Source organism: Amblyomma americanum, chromosome 1 (assembly GCF_052857255.1).
Source record: "Amblyomma americanum isolate KBUSLIRL-KWMA chromosome 1, ASM5285725v1, whole genome shotgun sequence".
Classification (NCBI taxonomy): domain Eukaryota; kingdom Metazoa; phylum Arthropoda; class Arachnida; order Ixodida; family Ixodidae; genus Amblyomma; species Amblyomma americanum.
In genome coordinates this window covers 51,613,983-51,632,236 of record NC_135497.1, presented here as the reverse complement: position 1 = coordinate 51,632,236, position 18,254 = coordinate 51,613,983, and the positions used below count along the sequence as shown (strand labels likewise).

Genomic DNA, 18,254 nt, shown 5'->3' with positions numbered 1-18,254 from the left:
AAATTCGCGCCGGGATGACGACGACGACTGCAATTACGGCGCGAAACACTTCAATCCGTCTTTAACAGCCAGCGCTGTAAAATTTAACCTGTATGCTCTAGCCCCCACTTTGCAGTGGAGCGGCTGGTGAACACGGCGGAATAATATACGCAGGTGAAATCGGGAGACGCCAGTCTCGTCGGTAAGAGCATGCTCGAGTTACTGACCTCAGGTAATTCGACAGTCAAGGGTGCCCCGCTTGGAGTGTTCACGTTGAAGGCGCTGCCCAAGGGACTGCACTTCGGCCCGTATCACGGGGTCAAGGTGTACTGCATCGAAAATGGCGGCTGCACCTGGCCGGTAAGCTTGCCCGGCCAATGTGCAGAACACTAAGACTCAGGTTATAAATATATCTTTATCATCAAGCCTTAATATTCGTGGGGCAGGGTGCGGTTGCTCGCGCCTTAGTAAGCAACTTAATCTTGACGACTGCAAATCGTGGCGATCATTTTTAACTTCGAGAAATGCCGCGTGGTATTCTGTGCGTGTCCTACGTTAACCTATTCCTGTATTTCTTAAACTTACTAAAGTCATCTGCTCGACATGTGTTTAAAAAGATCCCGTAAAGCTTTTCTTTCGGTTTAATTTCATGGTGTAACTCAGATATTATCCAGGGTTTGCGAGTTTTACGTTTTTTCCACGCATTTAATGGGAAGAATTAATGTTATAGTTGCGTAAATACATGGAGAAACTTATTGTAAGCCTCAGTTACGTCACTGGTATTGTCAGTGATATTCTACTTAACTTGTGGCAGTGAACTATGAAATAAATTGAGCGTAGCATTAGTTATATATTACTACATAGCTTTTTCCTTTCGGTTCTTTACCGGTCCAGTCCTATAGATACATACAAACACTGGAAGATGGTCACTGAGTGCACATGATATTACTCCTCTGTCAGCTATTGGTTGGGGGGAGTTCGTAATCAGCAGATCGAGAAGAGACTCGGTTGCTTGTGTAATTCTAGTTGGAGCGGTTACAAGGTTAATGAAGCCATTCAATGCCAAGACAGTGTTAAAGTCTTTAACCAAAGAATTGTCCCTTAACGTACCAATATTAAAATCCCCTCCAGCTATTAGAGTGTATTTGCCGTCTGTTATAAACGAAACAAAGCAGTCGTGCAATTTCAAAAAAATTAACCACATTTCCCTTCGGAGGACGATAGCAAACCGAAAACACGAACCTGTCGGTACAGACAAATAGGACGCCAAAATCATCAGTAAGTAGACTATATGAGTCCAGATTGTCGCGTTCAATGTCATCAGACACCAATAATGCTACTCCACCCCGACGGAGACCAGAGGGTTTCAAGTAGCAAGTTGTGTAGTTGGTCATCCTAAAAATGTCAAAATCATTTGTGCTCCATGTTTCACTGAGCATGATCAGAGAAAAAGGGAACGAAAATTTATTTATTTATTTATTTCAGTACCCTTAGGGCCCGAGGGCATTACAGAGGGGAGTGGGGTACAATAGACAAACTAACAAAGGAACAGCAGTCACAAGTAACACAAAAATGTGAACAAATATATGGCTCGGGCAAATCAGTAGGTTAGAGCAAATACAATCAAACAAATTAAGAGTCATTTAATACGAAATTATGAGCAAAGAATAAAAGTAAGCATAAAAGTAAGCATACCACGCAAACAAGCATACCACGCAGACCAGGTCTGTTTGAACTACCACATAAGCTGAAAAGAATAAACGGCAGGGCGCAAGAATTACATGTACTATGTTACCATCAAGTTAGTTAAAGGCGATTTAAACACAGAATGGTCACTTATTTCGACGACCGATCGGTGAAGGTGATTCCATTGTGCCGATGTGCTGGGGATGAATGAGTTGTAAAAGTGGTTTGTTTGGCATGAAAGAATACCAACTTTATGACGATGATCGATCCGAGCTGAAACGTAGCAAGGTGGCGTTATAAATTTTCTCGTAAGGATGGGGTTATCGTAGTGAATCTTATGTAATAGACAAAGGCGGGATATATTTCTACGTTGCGACAGTAGTGGGAGTGATATCCTTGATTTCATGGCACTGACACTAGAGTTACGGTGATAATTCGAGAGAATGAAACGGGCCGCACGGTTCTGTATAGATTCGAGTTGGTATATTAGTGTCTCTTGATAGGGGTCCCAGATAGATGCAGCATATTCTAGTTTACTACGAACCAACGACTTGTAGAGAAGCAGTTTTACGGAGCTAGAAGAAAGATTAAAGTTACTGCGTATGTAGCCCAGCATGCAGTTAGCGTTATTGTTACATAGTCTATGTGCACTTTCCAAGAAAGATTATGGGAAATGAAGACACCTAAATATTTGTAAAAAGGCACAGACTCAAGGCTGCAATTATTAAGACGATATGAAGGCAATGTGGTGTTACGACGAGAAACCCGCATGTACTTGCACTTTTTATGTTTAGTTCCATGTTTCATTTGTTAGTCCATTCAAGAGCATGATCAATATCCGATTGAAGAAGAGCTATATCAGAGTCACTGTTAATTTTGCGGTATATGACGCAATCATCAGCAAAAAGATTTGTTGTTGAACATAGATTGTCAGGTAAGTCATTGATATATATATATAAGAAAAAAGCAAGGGCCCTAAAACAGAGCCTTGTGGTACTCCAGATCCAACTGGAGAAGTGAAGGAAGAAGCATTATTAGCGGTGACAAATTGTGAACGATTAGTGAGAAACGAATGCAGCCACCTAAGAACGTTAGGGTGGAGGTTAAGTTTACTAAGTGTAAAAAAAGCAGTTGATGAGAGACCTTGTCAAACGCCTTTGAGAAATCGAGGAATATGCAGTCGACAACGGAACCACTGTCGAGGAATGAGTTTAGATCATGTGTGAAGGTTAAAAGCTGTGTTTCGCAAGAAAACCACTTCCGAAATCCATGTTGACTGTCCGTAAAAAAGCATTAGAATCAAGGAACGATGCAAGGTGAGAGTAAATAACATGCTCCTTGATTTTACACGGAATGCAGGTAAGTGAGATGGGTCGATAATTATGCGGGGAATGTTGATAACCAGATTTATGCAAGGGAATCACCTTCCCAACCTTCCAGTCATCAGGTATACATGCTGTTTCAAGAGATTGCTGAAATAGGTTAGAGAGTATTATTGCGCTGTATACTTTCAAGAACTTAGAACTAATGTTATCAACACCACATGATGAAAAAGCCTTTTGTTTTTCGACTATTTTTTCCACTCCAGCAGGATCAAAGACAATAGAATCCATCGGTAAAAGTCAGTACTTTATATGCAGGGGTTACCGAACACTGATTTCTGGAAAAAGCTGAAACGAATACACTGTTTAGAACATTTGCACACTCATTAGGATGAATTAGTTGGTCACTGGAGTCTTTAAGGCCGATGGATGAATTGTCTCATTTGTTAACGACGCTCCAAAATTGCCTAGGGTTATTTATCAAAAGGGAAGGTAATGTGTCATTGAAAAACAAATCTTTGGCATCCTTCAGTGCACTTTTATATTCAAGTGCCGCGGCCTGATAAGCAGTCCAACGTTCTTGGGAACCGGTTAGTTTTACAGAGCGGAACATGCGTTTTTTCTTATTACAGAGTCGTTTTAGCGATTTAGTGAACCACGGTGATTGACGGTTAGAGGTGATGACTAAGCGTGGAACATATTTTTCAGTGAGCGCAGCAACTTTTTCTTTAAACAGGCTCCAGTTACCATTCACGCAGCGATCATGAAAGCTTAGCAAGTAATGGTCTAGAAAAACAGACTGTTCAAGGTTAATAGCATCAAAATCAGCATTTTTGTAATCATGGATATATTTACTGTGGTTACGTTGATGGGGAACTGCGCAGGTCAAAGCAAAATGAAGGAGTAGGTGATCACTTAACCACGGCAAGTATGATATCGGCTGGAAAAAATCAGGCGATGTGGTGAGTACCAGATTGAGGATATTAGACGCAGTAGGTGAAATTCGAGTTGCCTGCGTTACAAGCTGTGATAAGTTAAAATCACTGCACAAATTCAAGAACATGTCGCATTCACTTGAAAAAGGTTCACAATAAGAACTCACATTAGACCACACTATGTTGGGGAAATAAAAATCACCCAGTAAGATAAAGGGACTGCTCGGATAACGGACTGTAATCATATGAATGACATCATGAAGATCGTTCACAAAGGTGGGGGAGCTAGACGGCGGACGATAGCAAACGCCCACTATCAATTTCCTAGAGCATGTGCGAATTTCAACCAGTACAAGTTCCAACGCGCTTACAAAATGAATCTGAAAAGACATAACAGTATCAGCAACAGCTACAAGCACGCCTCTGGCACATCTAGAACCCCTGTCCCACCGATAAATGTTATATCTCTTTTTACAGGTAAGAAGTTCACAGCTATCTATCTTCGCCGATAGCCAGGTTTCAGTAAGACATACAATGTCAGCATCGCAAGCATCAACTACAGAACAAAGATCATCTCGTTTAGGTATTATGCTGCGAATATTTGTGAACAAAAAAGGTAGTGGGGTAATGGCCCGGGACTTAGTTCCACTGTCCCTCGCGCAGTGCTAATTGGTAACAAGTTCGGTCGGTGGCGCGGAGGCGCTGTGGGTATCATTCGTAGGGTCCTCAGAACGGTCGGTTGGAACGGGAAGGCGCTTGGGATTTCATGAACGGAGTCATCAGAGTGATTGTAGGAGTAGCATTTATTTTTTATGTAAAGCTTATTAAAGCGAAGCTTGAAAGTGAGCGGCTGGGATTTGCCAAATTCGACCAGTTTTTTTCTAGCGTGAAGGGTGGCGAAAGAAAAATCCTCGCTAAGCGTAATTTTTTCATCCTTGAGCTTAGAACAGTTAAGCAGTATCCTCTGCTTTACCTAGAAGGATGAAAATTTGGCAATAATTGGTCGACATTTTTCCGATGTGAACCCACCGTGCCTGTGCGCTCTATCGATCAAAATTTCAGAGGACGGAATTTCCAAGCAGGATGAAAGAACCTTGACTAGCTTTTCTTCTGACTGAGCCCAGGACTCTGATTGCCGTCAGGTATGCCATAGAACAGAAGGTTATCGCGTCGCTGCCTGTCTTCAAGTTCAGACAGGCGCGCGCGCAGCTGAGAGTTTTCACTAGAGAGTTGGTCAACTAACTGCTGAAAAGGATGTACTTCCTTCTCGGTTTCGTCAATGGTAACAGTTTTGCGCTCAACGTTAGTTAATCTTTTGTTCATTTCACTCAAATCTAACTTCAGCTGGGACTTCTTAAGATCATCAATAGACTTTATGAAAGCCTTTTGGTCCAGTTGCATTTTCGCAGTACGCGTGTTCAAAGACTCCAGTATTGCAAACATATCTTCCAACTGCTTAGACTGGACGTCAGGAATAGAGTCCTGTACCTGATGCCTCGTGTTAGGCCCAGGGTTGAGCTCGACGTCCGCGGACAACGCCAGCAGTTGGTTTACAATATCAAAGCATTCACTGAACACACAAAGCAAAACTCCCGGGCGTGGGAACAGCAACAGGCACACGTCATTAGATTTCTTAGCGTACAGGGAAGTAACAGAACTAACCTGGACGAAGAAGCAGAGCGGATTAGGTGGCCGCATCCTGGTGCTGTTCTCACGCCCACTAAGGGCGCCGGGGGCCCGCCAGCTGTTCATATAGGCAGCAAATGATGTCGCTGTTGATCTGGATCTTTCATGCGATGGAGGGACGGCGATGAAAATGTGCCTGTCTTGCGGGCATGCGGCATTACAAGTGTCGATGAAGTGGCAGGGCAGCTTGCTGATCTCATGGGTAGGTGACGATAGCGGCGCATTGCTGAACAGAGCCCATGCCGTAACCTGGACGAAGAAGCAGAGCGGATTAGGTGGCCGCATCCTGGTGCTGTTCTCACGCCCACTAAGGGCGCCGGGGGCCGGCCAGCTGTTCATATAGGCAGCAAATGATGTCGCTGTTGATCTGGATCTTTCATGCGATGGAGGGACGGCGATGAAAATGTGCCTGTCTTGCGGGCATGCGGCATTACAAGTGTCGATGAAGTGGCAGGGCAGCTTGCTGATCTCATGGGTAGGTGACGATAGCGGCGCATTGCTGAACAGAGCCCATGCCGTAACCTGGACGAAGAAGCAGAGCGGATTAGGTGGCCGCATCCTGGTGCTGTTCTCACGCCCACTAAGGGCGCCAGGGGCCCGCCAGCTGTTCATATAGGCATCAAATGATGTCGCTGTTGATCTGGATCTTTCATGCGATGGAGGGACGGCGATGAAAATGTGCCTGTCTTGCGGGCATGCGGCCTTACAAGTGTCGATGAAGTGGCAGGGCAGCTTGCTGATCTCATGGGTAGGTGACGATAGCGGCGCATTGCTGAACAGAGCCCATGCCGTAACCTGGACGAAGAAGCAGAGCGGATTAGGTGGCCGCATCCTGGTGCTGTTCTCACGCCCACTAAGGGCGCCGGGGGCCCGCCAGCTGTTCATATAGGCAGCAAATGATGTCGCTGTTGATCTGGATCTTTCATGCGATGGAGGGACGGCGATGAAAATGTGCCTGTCTTGCGGGCATGCGGCATCACAAGGGTCGTTGAAGTGGCAGGGCAGCTTGCTGATCTCATGGGTAGGTGACGATAGCGGCCTATTGCTGAACAGAGCCCATGCGGTAACCTGGACGAAGAAGCAGAGCGGATTAGGTGGCCGCATCCTGGTGCTGTTCTCACGCCCACTAATGGCGCCGGGGGCCCGCCAGCTGTTCTATAGGCAGCAAATGATGTCGCTGTTGATCTGGATCTTTCATGCGATGGAGGGACGGCGATGAAAATGTGCCTGTCTTGCGGGCATGCGGCATTACAAGTGTCGATGAAGTGGCAGGGCAGCTTGCTGATCTCATGGGTAGGTGACGATAGCGGCGCATTGCTGAACAGAGCCCATGCCGTAACCTGGACGAAGAAGCAGAGCGGATTAGGTGGCCGCATCCTGGTGCTGTTCTCACGCCCACTAAGGGCGCCGGGGGCCCGCCAGCTGTTCTATAGGCAGCAAATGATGTCGCTGTTGATCTGGATCTTTCATGCGATGGAGGGACGGCGATGAAAATGTGCCTGTCTTGCGGGCATGCGGCATCACAAGTGTCGTTGAAGTAGCAGGGCAGCTTGCTGATCTCATGGGTAGGTGACGATAGCGGCGCATTGCTGAACAGAGCCCATGCCGTAACCTGGACGAAGAAGCAGAGCGGATTAGGTGGCCGCATCCCGGTGCTGTTCTCACGCCCACTAATGGCGCCGGGGGCCCGCCAGCTGTTCTATAGGCAGCAAATGATGTCGCTGTTGATCTGGATCTTTCATGCGATGGAGGGACGGCGATGAAAATGTGCCTGTCTTGCGGGCATGCGGCATTACAAGTGTCGACGAAGTGGCAGGGCAGCTTGCTGATCTCATGGGTAGGTGACGATAGCGGCGCATTGCTGAACAGAGCCCATGCGGTAACCTGGACGAAGAAGCAGAGCGGATTAGGTGGCCGCATCCTGGTGCTGTTCTCACGCCCACTAATGGCGCCGGGGGCCCGCCAGCTGTTCTATAGGCAGCAAATGATGTCGCTGTTGATCTGGATCTTTCATGCGATGGAGGGACGGCGATGAAAATGTGCCTGTCTTGCGGGCATGCGGCATTACAAGTGTCGATGAAGTGGCAGGGCAGCTTGCTGATCTCATGGGTAGGTGACGATAGCGGCGCATTGCTGAACAGAGCCCATGCCGTAACCTGGACGAAGAAGCAGAGCGGATTAGGTGGCCGCATCCTGGTGCTGTTCTCACGCCCACTAAGGGCGCCGGGGGCCCGCCAGCTGTTCTATAGGCAGCAAATGATGTCGCTGTTGATCTGGATCTTTCATGCGATGGAGGGACGGCGATGAAAATGTGCCTGTCTTGCGGGCATGCGGCATTACAAGTGTCGACGAAGTGGCAGGGCAGCTTGCTGATCTCATGGGTAGGTGACGATAGCGGCGCATTGCTGAACAGAGCCCATGCGGTAACCTGGACGAAGAAGCAGAGCGGATTAGGTGGCCGCATCCTGGTGCTATTCTCACGCCCACTAATGGCGCCGGGGGCCCGCCAGCTGTTCTATAGGCAGCAAATGATGTCGCTGTTGATCTGGATCTTTCATGCGATGGAGGGACGGCGATGAAAATGTGCCTGTCTTGCGGGCATGCGGCATCACAAGTGTCGTTGAAGGAGCAGGGCAGCTTGCTGATCTCATGGGTAGGTGACGATAGCGGCGCATTGCTGAACAGAGCCCATGCCGTAACCTGGATGAAGAAGCAGAGCGGATTAGGTGGCCGCATCCTGGTGCTGTTCTCACGCCCACTAAGGGCGCCGGGGGCCCGCCAGCTGTTCTATAGGCAGCAAATGATGTCGCTGTTGATCTGGATCTTTCATGCGATGGAGGGACGGCGATGAAAATCTGCCTGTCTTGCGGGCATGCGGCATCACAAGTGTCGTTGAAGTAGCAGGGCAGCTTGCTGATCTCATGGGTAGGTGACGATAGCGGCGCATTGCTGAACAGAGCCCATGCCGTAACCTGGACGAAGAAGCAGAGCGGATTAGGTGGCCGCATCCCGGTGCTGTTCTCACGCCCACTCTCACCAGAGAATTCACCAAAGAATTCCTCTAAACACATTGTCTTTTTTTTTACAGAACGTTCATTCAAGTGAACAGCTTTAAGCGATGTCGGCGCAACACACGAAGCAGTGCGGTTCAGGTCGCTGGGCAGGTAATAACACATGTGATGCATTTTGGTTATGTTTCAAGAAGAAAACACGAAAGATAAGATCAAAAATGCTATAACTGACCCTATGTCGCTCTTTCCCCTCACATGAATGGCACTCATTCCTTCACTTTTTGTGACGAAAATCTTTCCGTTGACATACCAAGTAAACTTATAGCCTTTATCTTTGCCGCAGTCTTTCGTTGCTTGAAGGAGTTCTGTTTCGTCATGTTAAGTTTGCCTGCAAGAAAATGGGTTGATCGCTTTCCTTAAGGTTTTTCTTATTCTTAATCCAGTTTTTTCTTATCGCTTGCCTCACGAAATGCACAATGATGCCTAACACCTTATCACGTTTGGCTGGGAGTCGATGAACGTGTGCAATTTCCTGTTCCGTCCAGTGAGGCACTCGATGATTATAATCAACGTTATTCAATGTGGCCGTCAGGTCCTCATCGTGTGCTTCTTTTATTCCATCCATTTCTAAGTTCAGCTGCCTGCTCCTGAATTCGAGGTGATGTATGTTCATTTCCAACTGGGCTTGGGCTACCTCTATAAGGCCATGTTTTTCTTCAAACTCCGTCATCCTCTTTTTAGGTCTTCAATGTCAGCCTCTTGATGGCAAAACTTTTGCTCAAATTCATCGAACTTCTTAGATATGAAGTTAGGACTCTCTTTCATGCTCTCAGTTTTTCCTGCCAGGGTCACCAGTCGTTCTAGTTTTTGATTATGTGATATGAGTGCGATTTTAATATCTTTACTATTCAGTTTATTGGTGTACTATTCATTTACTATCTTAAGGAGACTACCATGCACAGAATTGATACCAAGGAACTGATGTGAAAAAGTACTACTGATGGCCTTTCCCTTTCTTCCACAGTACTCATTAAGAACACTGAATTCTCTGGGCAGTTCTTCACTCTACATGTGCTCATTCGCTCCTCCCACTGGTTGGTTCTTTTTCAGAGGACGTCAATATCGTTCCCTTGCACAGCGTGTTCCTCGCCTGTGAGAAGTGCGGAGGCCTCTTCTTTATACAATACAACTTATAAATGCATACCCGGTGGAAACGCCGGCATAGGACGCAGGGAATCTGCAGCTGCGCGTACTGCACCTACACGAGCAGTGGCAGGTAGGCCTTAAATCGTTTTATGGCGCCGTTCCTTGCTTGACGCCATTGTGGCTAGTTAACATGAGAAATGCCCTTTCTGATGCCGAGCCACCTTTTCAAGGCGTACATATGTTATAAAAGCACAAATCGTGAAGACGCCGTACAAGTACACAATGAACGCTCGAATGCAACGATTTTCGGACAAAGCACAAAGCAGTCATCAGCATCACTAGTAGCAGTAACCCACTCGAAAGTGTCCTTTCGCGCTTGTTGTGCTCGCTTTGTGTTCATTTTCCATCAAGAAACAGTGCCCGCTTTTTTACAGCAAGCTAACAATTATAGTCCAAACGTGCCTCACGGTCGCCCTGATTGTGTTCGCTGTATCCGATGTTTGTAGTGAGTGAACTTCTAGTATTACACCCAAATTATAAAATCAGACAAACAATAGATATAGTTTGTTAGTTACGTGCGCCTGATACTTTAAAGTAAGCCCTATCAAAGTGCATTCTCAGCTGTCCACGGGGTTCATGTGCTCCCCGCCGAGAACCTTGCCGCCAACAATCTGCTTTAGGGATGCGACATATCTAATTAAGGTTGAAGCGTTCAAGGCTGGTGGCAATAGGTCGACCTCCGCGTCGTGGTCTTCATAATGTTCCTAACAGTCTGGGAGTGCTCGTACTTCGCGTCAGTGCTTCATCAGTTCGTGGCTCAGTGATGTCGGCGTTAACGAAGTCACCCATGCTGGCCAGCTGCTCAATAACGACACGTTGCCACAAACACCAGGTGCGTCACCGTCGTCTGCCATGCCTGGGTCTATACGGCCATGAAACTAGCGCAAATACTCGCAGAACGTATCAACTGCACAGTCTTGGCATTGTCTACTTACGGTGGCAGCGCAGAATGTGGAGAGCCGATTGGGCTGGTGACGCCACGTGACCGGCTGGGCAAGCTAGGCATGTCACGTGACTGCTATTCAAACTTCTATAATCGCTACCATTGGTTGATTGCCGACCCCGCTCTAATATCACTTGCACTTTAGAGGCTTTGCCCAGCCGGCGCAGCCTTACGCAGTGATGAGCGTTGTATGCGTTAACCCGCCGGCGCGCGCTTCGCCGGCGAGTTTTTGTAGTTTTAATGCTGCCGTTTGTTGCTTTTTTGTGTCTCGAAGTTCTCTCCAGAGCGATGTCACCGGGGCTGGGTGGCGCTGTTCGCCATCTGCGGTCACGGGAAGCGCGAGTTTTTAGACATCGGGGTCGAGTTCACGGCGCCTCCTTGTTCGTCCTAACCGAGTTGCACGGCTGCAGTCGTTCGTTATATCTGAGACGCGGTGCCATTCCTCTTATACACATTTTTGCTATAGCGCCGCCTTCATTCGTAATAAGCGAGTGTTCGTTATAACCGCGGCCGTTATTTGCTGCCTCCGCTGTATGGAAATTGGTAGGTCGAAGCCGCTCTTGCGGTGTCAGAATGGAGTGAATCTATAATAATAATAATTGGTATTTTGGGGAAAGGAAATGGCGCAGTATCTGTCTCATATATCGTTGGACACCTGAACCGCGCCGTTAGGGAAGGGATAAGGAAGGGAGTGAAAGAAGAAATGAAGAATGAGGTGCAGTAGTGGAGGGCTCCGGAATAATTTCGACCACCTGGGGATCTTTAACGTGCACTGACATCGCACAGCACACGGGCGCCTTAGCGTTTTTCCTCCATAAAAACGCAGCCGCCGCGGTCGGAATCTCCCGTGTACGAAACGCCCCTGCTGGTGCTTTTGGTAGCGGCCTCTCACGAGGACTGGCGCACGTGTACGAGCCGCCCGCGAAATCTGGTCGCCTCGTAGCCAGCCCCTCATAAGCACCGACCTTTATTAGACGCTTAAGAATTGAGCGTGACATGGCGCGTGTGTGTTTCAATACTTGCAGAGCTGAACTGAGCAGTGGCGCCTCAGACACTCCTCAATAAGCCTGATTAGCATTACTCCTGAGTCGCTCACGTTACAACTGAAGTACGGGTCTACCGAGGTTCCCTTAGCGAGGACCTAGGAACGAAACGTCAATAGGAGACGTTCGCTCATGCAGAAGAGCTGCTTCAGAAACAGGCAAAGATGCGCCTGGCACCAGCGTCAGTGGTATAGATGAAGGTGTGAACATCATTGGCAAAACCATATCCTTGGAAGGGATGTGCAGACATAACTAGACACCTTTAGCCTACCGTCTACCTTGTAACTGTTGCTGAATCACCGGGAGCCCGCCCACCGCCGGTGAGCACGCGCTGATTAGTCCTGATGCTGCATGCGCACGCGCAGCTGCCGGGTACCTGGTTCCAACTGGGGCCGTCAAAGCAATATGCAAATGTGCATTGGCTGCGCGGGCTCCCGGTACTACGGTACCGGTAAGTACCGGTAACGGTAACAAGGTAGATGATATGCTAAAGGTGCCTAGTAACGGAGGCATCGGGAGCAGAATTTCGTAGTCGTGTGGTAATTCTGCTTATCCTTGCCCTTCATGTACGCAGGGCTCATATCATCAGGCACGAGCGTACCCACGTTGACAAGGAAAACTCAGTGTGCAATTTGTGTCAGAAGAGGTTCTCCCAGCCGGGCAATCTCAAGGTTCACATGAAGATTCACACTGGTGAGAAGCCCTACGAGTGCGGCCAGTGTGTCAAGAGGTTCAGGCAACGCGTCCATGCAAGGAGGCACGAGCAGATCATACACTTCCGCCGGTACCCGCTGCACTGCCCGCGGTGTGGGGCTGGTGCCGAGGACGTCACCAAGCTCAAGCGCCACACATGCAGGCCGCTGGGAACGACGGAGGGTAAAGAAGGATTCAAGCTGGGCCTAGAACGGCCACGCTTAAAGGCAGATGGAAGTGCGCCAACGGTACGACCGCGAAACACTTCGGAGGGTACGCCGCTGGAAGGAGGAGTGAAACGGGGCCGACGTCGACCACGTAAAGCAGTAGCGCAAGATACGTAAGCGTCGAGACCGCAGAAGCCTACGAGACTTGCACTACCGCAGCAAGGATTGAAGCCACGTCGAAGCCGACCACGTAAAGCAGTAGCGCAAGATGCGTCAACGTAGAGACCGCAGAAACCTACGGGATTTGCACTACCGCACTAAGGAGTGAAGCCAGGTCGCAGTCGACCACGTAAAGAGGTAGCGCAAGATGTGTCAATGATGTATCGAGATGTAGCGAGATGTAGCGTTCTCTACTGAATAAATAACCTTTTTGTCACATACACTTTACATCTCCTTTCCTCAAATGCAAAGCAAGAAGTCAAACATTAATGCAGAAGACGAAGCCGTAGATAAGGCCCCGGAATGTGATTACACTCAATGACAGCCTGTTTTGACAATGAAGGGAAGGCTATATGGGGAGCCTGCCAGGGACTCCGGAACTTGTTTTTGATTGGTAGGGGGGGGGGGGGGGGTGCAAGACTTCGAGCTTATTTTGCTAGTTATTTAATGCTCATTTACATAAATTTTTATTTTTATTTTTCAATGTTCAAAGGTTGATGCAAATTGTCACAATGTGGTGACGAACCGCCGCGGTCGCTCAGGGGTTATGGCGCTCGGCTACTGACCCGAAAGACGCGGGCTCGATCCCGGCCGCGGTGGTCGAATTTCGATGGAGGCAAAATTCTAGAGGCCCGTGTACTGTGCGATGTCAGTGCGCGTTAAAGAACCCCAGGTGGTCGAAATTTCCGAAGCCCTCCACTACGGCGTCCCTCATAGCCTGAATTGCTTTGGGATGTTAAACCCCAATAAACCAAACCAACAACGTGGTGACGACACTCCCGCAGTCAGGAAGGCAACGAAAAAACTTTCAAAAGAAACTGTTTAAGGGGCTGACACTCGCCCAATAAGAACTGAATGCCTCTACGGCGGTGATACCCACAAGCGTGCTCGGTGGTCATAGAACTGAATGCTTGCAGTTCTTGGCCACGGTCAAATTAAAGGAGGCAAGGAACCATTGAGATAATGAACTAAAAGCAACTTCAACAATCTGGAAAAATTTGGAAGCATTTGCACCTGGCCATGATCAATGGAGATAAGTCTGGTCGCATCTGGCGTCACAAAGCAAAATGATAAAGCCGCATGCCGGCGGGTTTGAGTGCGAACGAAAAAACAGTGCCAAGATCCACGACAATATAAAATGAAGTGGAACGGGACGCTTTATAGACGGGAAGCATTACAAACGAGGAGTGGTCAGTTGCATAAAAATTTTCTGCATAATTTGTTTAAATTCTGCTAATCATGATCATGTACACAGGACAGACAGTCCACTTCTGTTGGGACATGGCTGTTTTACGTTAGTCATATACGAAATGTTCACAACTGGCTACGAAACCAAATAGCTCAGTCCAATTGTGTTTCCATGAAAAGATTCCAAGCACTGAAGTGTTTCAATTGTCAGAAATTTGATCCAAGTGCAAGAAATTGGAGACACCTAGGGGGCGAGGCGCTGCCTCCTCTAGAAAAATGGTGGGGGGGGGGCGATTTTCCTCCTTTCCACCACTGTTCCGGGGTCCCTGGAGCCTCCGTAACTTTGTCACGCCGTCAAATAATTCTGCCATAGGACGGTACGTGCGCCTTTATGGTCTGCGCTTTTATGCTCGATAGCTACAGCCCATTGATGGGGTCATCATCATCATCATCATCATCATCATCATCAGCCTTACTACACCCACTGCAGGGCAAAGGCCTCTCCCATGTCTCTCCAATTAACCCTATCCTTTGCCAGCTGCATCCACCCTTTGCCTGCAAACTTCTTAATCTCATCCGCCCACCTAACTTTCTGCCGCCCCCTGCTACGCTTACTTTCTCTTGGAATCCACTCCGTTACCCTTAAGGACCAGCGGTTATCTTGCCTTCGCATTACATGCCCTGCCCAAGCCCATTTCTTTCTCTTGATTTCGATTAGGATGTCATTAACCCGTGTCTGTTCCCTCACCCACTCTGCCCGCTTCCGATCTCTTAACGTTACACCTATCATTTTTCTTTCCATGGCTCGCTGCGTTGTCCTTAACTTAAGCTGAACTCTTTTCGTTAGCCTCCACGTTTCTGCCCCATAGGTGAGTACCGGTAAGATTATGCTGTTGTACACTTTCCTCTTGAGGGAAATTGGTAAGCTGCCACTCATGGTCTGCGAGAATTTGCCACATGCGCTCCACCCCATTCTTATCCTTCTAGTTATCTCCCTCTCATGATCCGGATCAGCTGTCACTACCTGCCTTAAGTAGACGTATTCCGTCACTATTTCTAGGCTCTCGCTGCCAATTGTGAACTGTTGTTCCCTTGCTAAGCTGTTGAACATTACCTTGGTTTTCTGCATGTTAATTTTTAGACCCATCGATCTGCTCTGCCTGTCTAACTCATTGATCATGATTTGCAGTTCACCTCCTGAGTGACTCAGCAAGGCAATGTCATCAGCAAATCGCAGATTATTTAGGTATTCTCCATTTATTCTTATTCCCAACTGTTCCCAATTCAGGCCTCGAAATACCTCCTATAAACATGCGGTGAACAGCATTGGCAAGATCGTGTCTCCTTGCCTGACGCCCTTCCTTATTGGAATTTTATTGCTGACTTTATGGAGGACTATAGTAGCTGTGCAGTTGCTATATATATCTTCCAGTATTTGGACATAAGGCTCTTCTACCCCCTGATTACGCAATGCCTGTATGACTGCTGAGGTTTCCACTGAGTCGAATCCTTTCTCGTAATCAATAAAAGCTATATATAGAGGTTGGTTATATTCTGCGCATTTCTCTATCACCTGATTGATAGTGTGAATATGATCTATTGTGGAATATCCTTTACGAAAGCCTGCCTGATCATTTGGTTAATTAAAGTCTAACGTTGCCCTGACTCTATTAGCGATTACCTTAGTAAATACTTTGTAGGCAACGGATAGTAAGCTGATCGGCCTGTAATTTTTCAAGTCCTTGGCGTCTCCCTTCTTATGAATTAAAATAATGTTTGCATTCTTCCAAGCTTCTGGTACAGTCGAGGTCATAAGGCATTGCGTATACAGGGTGGCTAGTTTTTCAAGCACGATGTCCCCTCCATCCTTCAACAGATCTGCTGTTACCCGATCTTCCCCAGCTGCTTTCCCCCTTTTCATTGCTTCTAAGGCTTTCTTTACTTCATCTTTCGTTACTGGCGGGATGACGCATTGCTCTGCACTGCTGTCTTTCTCATTAGCACTCTGATTACATTGGCTACTGTACAGGTCTGTGTAGAACTCTTCGGCTACGTTAACTATCTTATCCATATTGTTAATGACATTGCCCTGTTTGTCTCTTAATGCATACATCTGGTTTTTACCTATGGTTTTTACCTAGAATGGTAAGGTCTAGAATTAGCTTAGACTTGAAGAGGGAACGGAAGAAGCTAGTGAAGAGGAAGACCATTAACGAGTTAGCCGTAAGAGGGAAAGCACAGGAGTTTAGGATAGCGCTGCAAAACCGATATTCGGCTTTAACTGAGGAAGATGATCTTGATGTTCATTCAATGCACGATAATCTGACATCAATAATAGAATAGAACTAACGGAGATATCAAAGTTAATAAATAAGCGCAAGGTAGCCGACATAAGGAAGTTTAATATGGAGATAATCGAGCATGCTATAAAGAACGGAGGTAGCCTAAAAACAGTGAAGAGGAAACTAGGCATTGATGGGGTAGCTGGCGTCATCTACCGAAGCATCTTGACACGAGACCTGCCTAGCAAATTCATTTCAATAAAAAAGGATTTTTTTACTTTGTAGGGTTTTAGGTTGGCGGTTGTTTTTACAGATATGACTTCCAGAAAGGAGAATGTTCCACCGCGTAAGAAGAAAGGGAGGGTTTCGACTTCGTAACTTCCAATCCACTGGAAGAAAGCTGGGCGGATTCCTAGGAATACCTCCGCGGACCTAGCCGTGGAGGCGAAACTAGACACTAAAGCGGCCTACGCTTCAGAGAATCTGAGCCATTTCTGAGAAATTAAGCCTATTCGCTGAAATTAGCGGAGCTGCCAACAGTTGACGTCTTTTCTTGTCTTACATCTGCAATTCACTCTCGCCCTACCATATGCTTTCTGTCCCGGTTAGCTCAGTTGTTAGAGCGACTTCTCCGGTTACGCGGTGGTCCCAGGTTCAAACCCCCGACCGGGACGAACTTAACTGAGAAGTTTCTGAGAATGTTTTATAATAGCCTTTCTTTATAGGCGTATGTTAGCGGTTGGATGGAGTAATTACTCCCTTATTACCAACCTAAGAGGCATGGAAATCCAGGTTCTATGTCATACATTCAACCGTATCGCAGAGTAAGTGATGAACAAAGTTCTTGCCGAGGCGACGTCATCACGTGCATTCTAACACGGCGAAAATGGGAGCTGGTTGGCTAATATTTATTGTACAGGACTGGACTGTTTGCAATACGATAAATACATGAACGTACAATTGTTGTTAATTCGTGCGGTCTTCGTTTTTATCCAGTTTTGACGGATTCCCTGTACAACGATGTGCATTCTCTCTACGTGACAGTAAACTGTGACACCCGCATGACTGTGACACACTTTCCATCCAGGCAGTATGAGGGTGGTACGCATTAGGAATGGGCGAGGATGCCACCTGCTTAATTTCAGGGTGAAAAGAAACAGTAAAACTGCGTCTTCCTGCCCCACTCAGGCATAACAGTATAAATCAGACCTATTAAAAGAATTGGATCCTAGAGAAAGAGCAGAATATATCTATTTACATATAGGCGAGAAATAATTAAAAGAAACCATTGAAGGCTTGGTTCTTTTACTCCAAAGGCCAGCATATACCACGTAATTTATTCACATATAGACTAAAAAGAAAAAAAACCAGTGAAGGCTCCTTTTGCTCTAGTAGACCAGAATCTACCAGGACATCAGTAGACCAGAATCTACATTGCATTATGAGCGCTTAAGCATCATCGTCACTACCATGTGTAGCCAATTCGCATTTAAGCCAAGCCAAAGAATGCATCCACAACGCGGTACAGTGATCAAATGCTCTAGCTCACTATAACGCCGACTCATGTAAGCGACTCCCACGAGCCCATTGTGGCACGATGGATAATTCTCAGAAAAATGAGTGATGCCTTTGTACATTTGCATAAGCTCAGCCGAAAGTCATGCGCAGAAATTTCGCCGCACGAAGAAAAGGCGCGTTGACGTTAGCCTGCAGCTCCCTGCGTGTACCGAAGCTGGCGCTGATCCAATGTCAAAATGGTGCAACCAGCTACAGCGTGTTGTGTATGGAAGGAAACATTTTGTTCTCGACACTGAGGACGTGCGGAGCCCTGGCCCCAGGAGTGAATACGTTGAACCTGGGACCTCATCGGTTTTTTGTAGATTTAAGCACTTAT

The 18,254-nt window shown here is 47.2% G+C and overlaps 1 protein-coding gene and 1 pseudogene across 1 annotated transcript in view; one reads left to right on the top strand and one right to left on the bottom strand.

Moving 5' to 3' along the window:
* Nucleotides 1-13,108, top strand: part of LOC144112814 (uncharacterized) — a 59,602-nt gene extending 46,494 nt beyond the window's left edge. The window contains exons 18-19 of the mRNA XM_077645630.1: nt 9,730-9,895; nt 12,386-13,108. The gene's annotated coding sequence lies outside the window, so the exon portion shown is untranslated. The remainder of the gene's footprint in view (nt 1-9,729; nt 9,896-12,385) is intronic.
* LOC144115554 (uncharacterized) lies at nt 4,509-5,547 on the bottom strand (annotated as a pseudogene).
* Nucleotides 13,109-18,254: the final 5,146 nt, after the last annotated feature.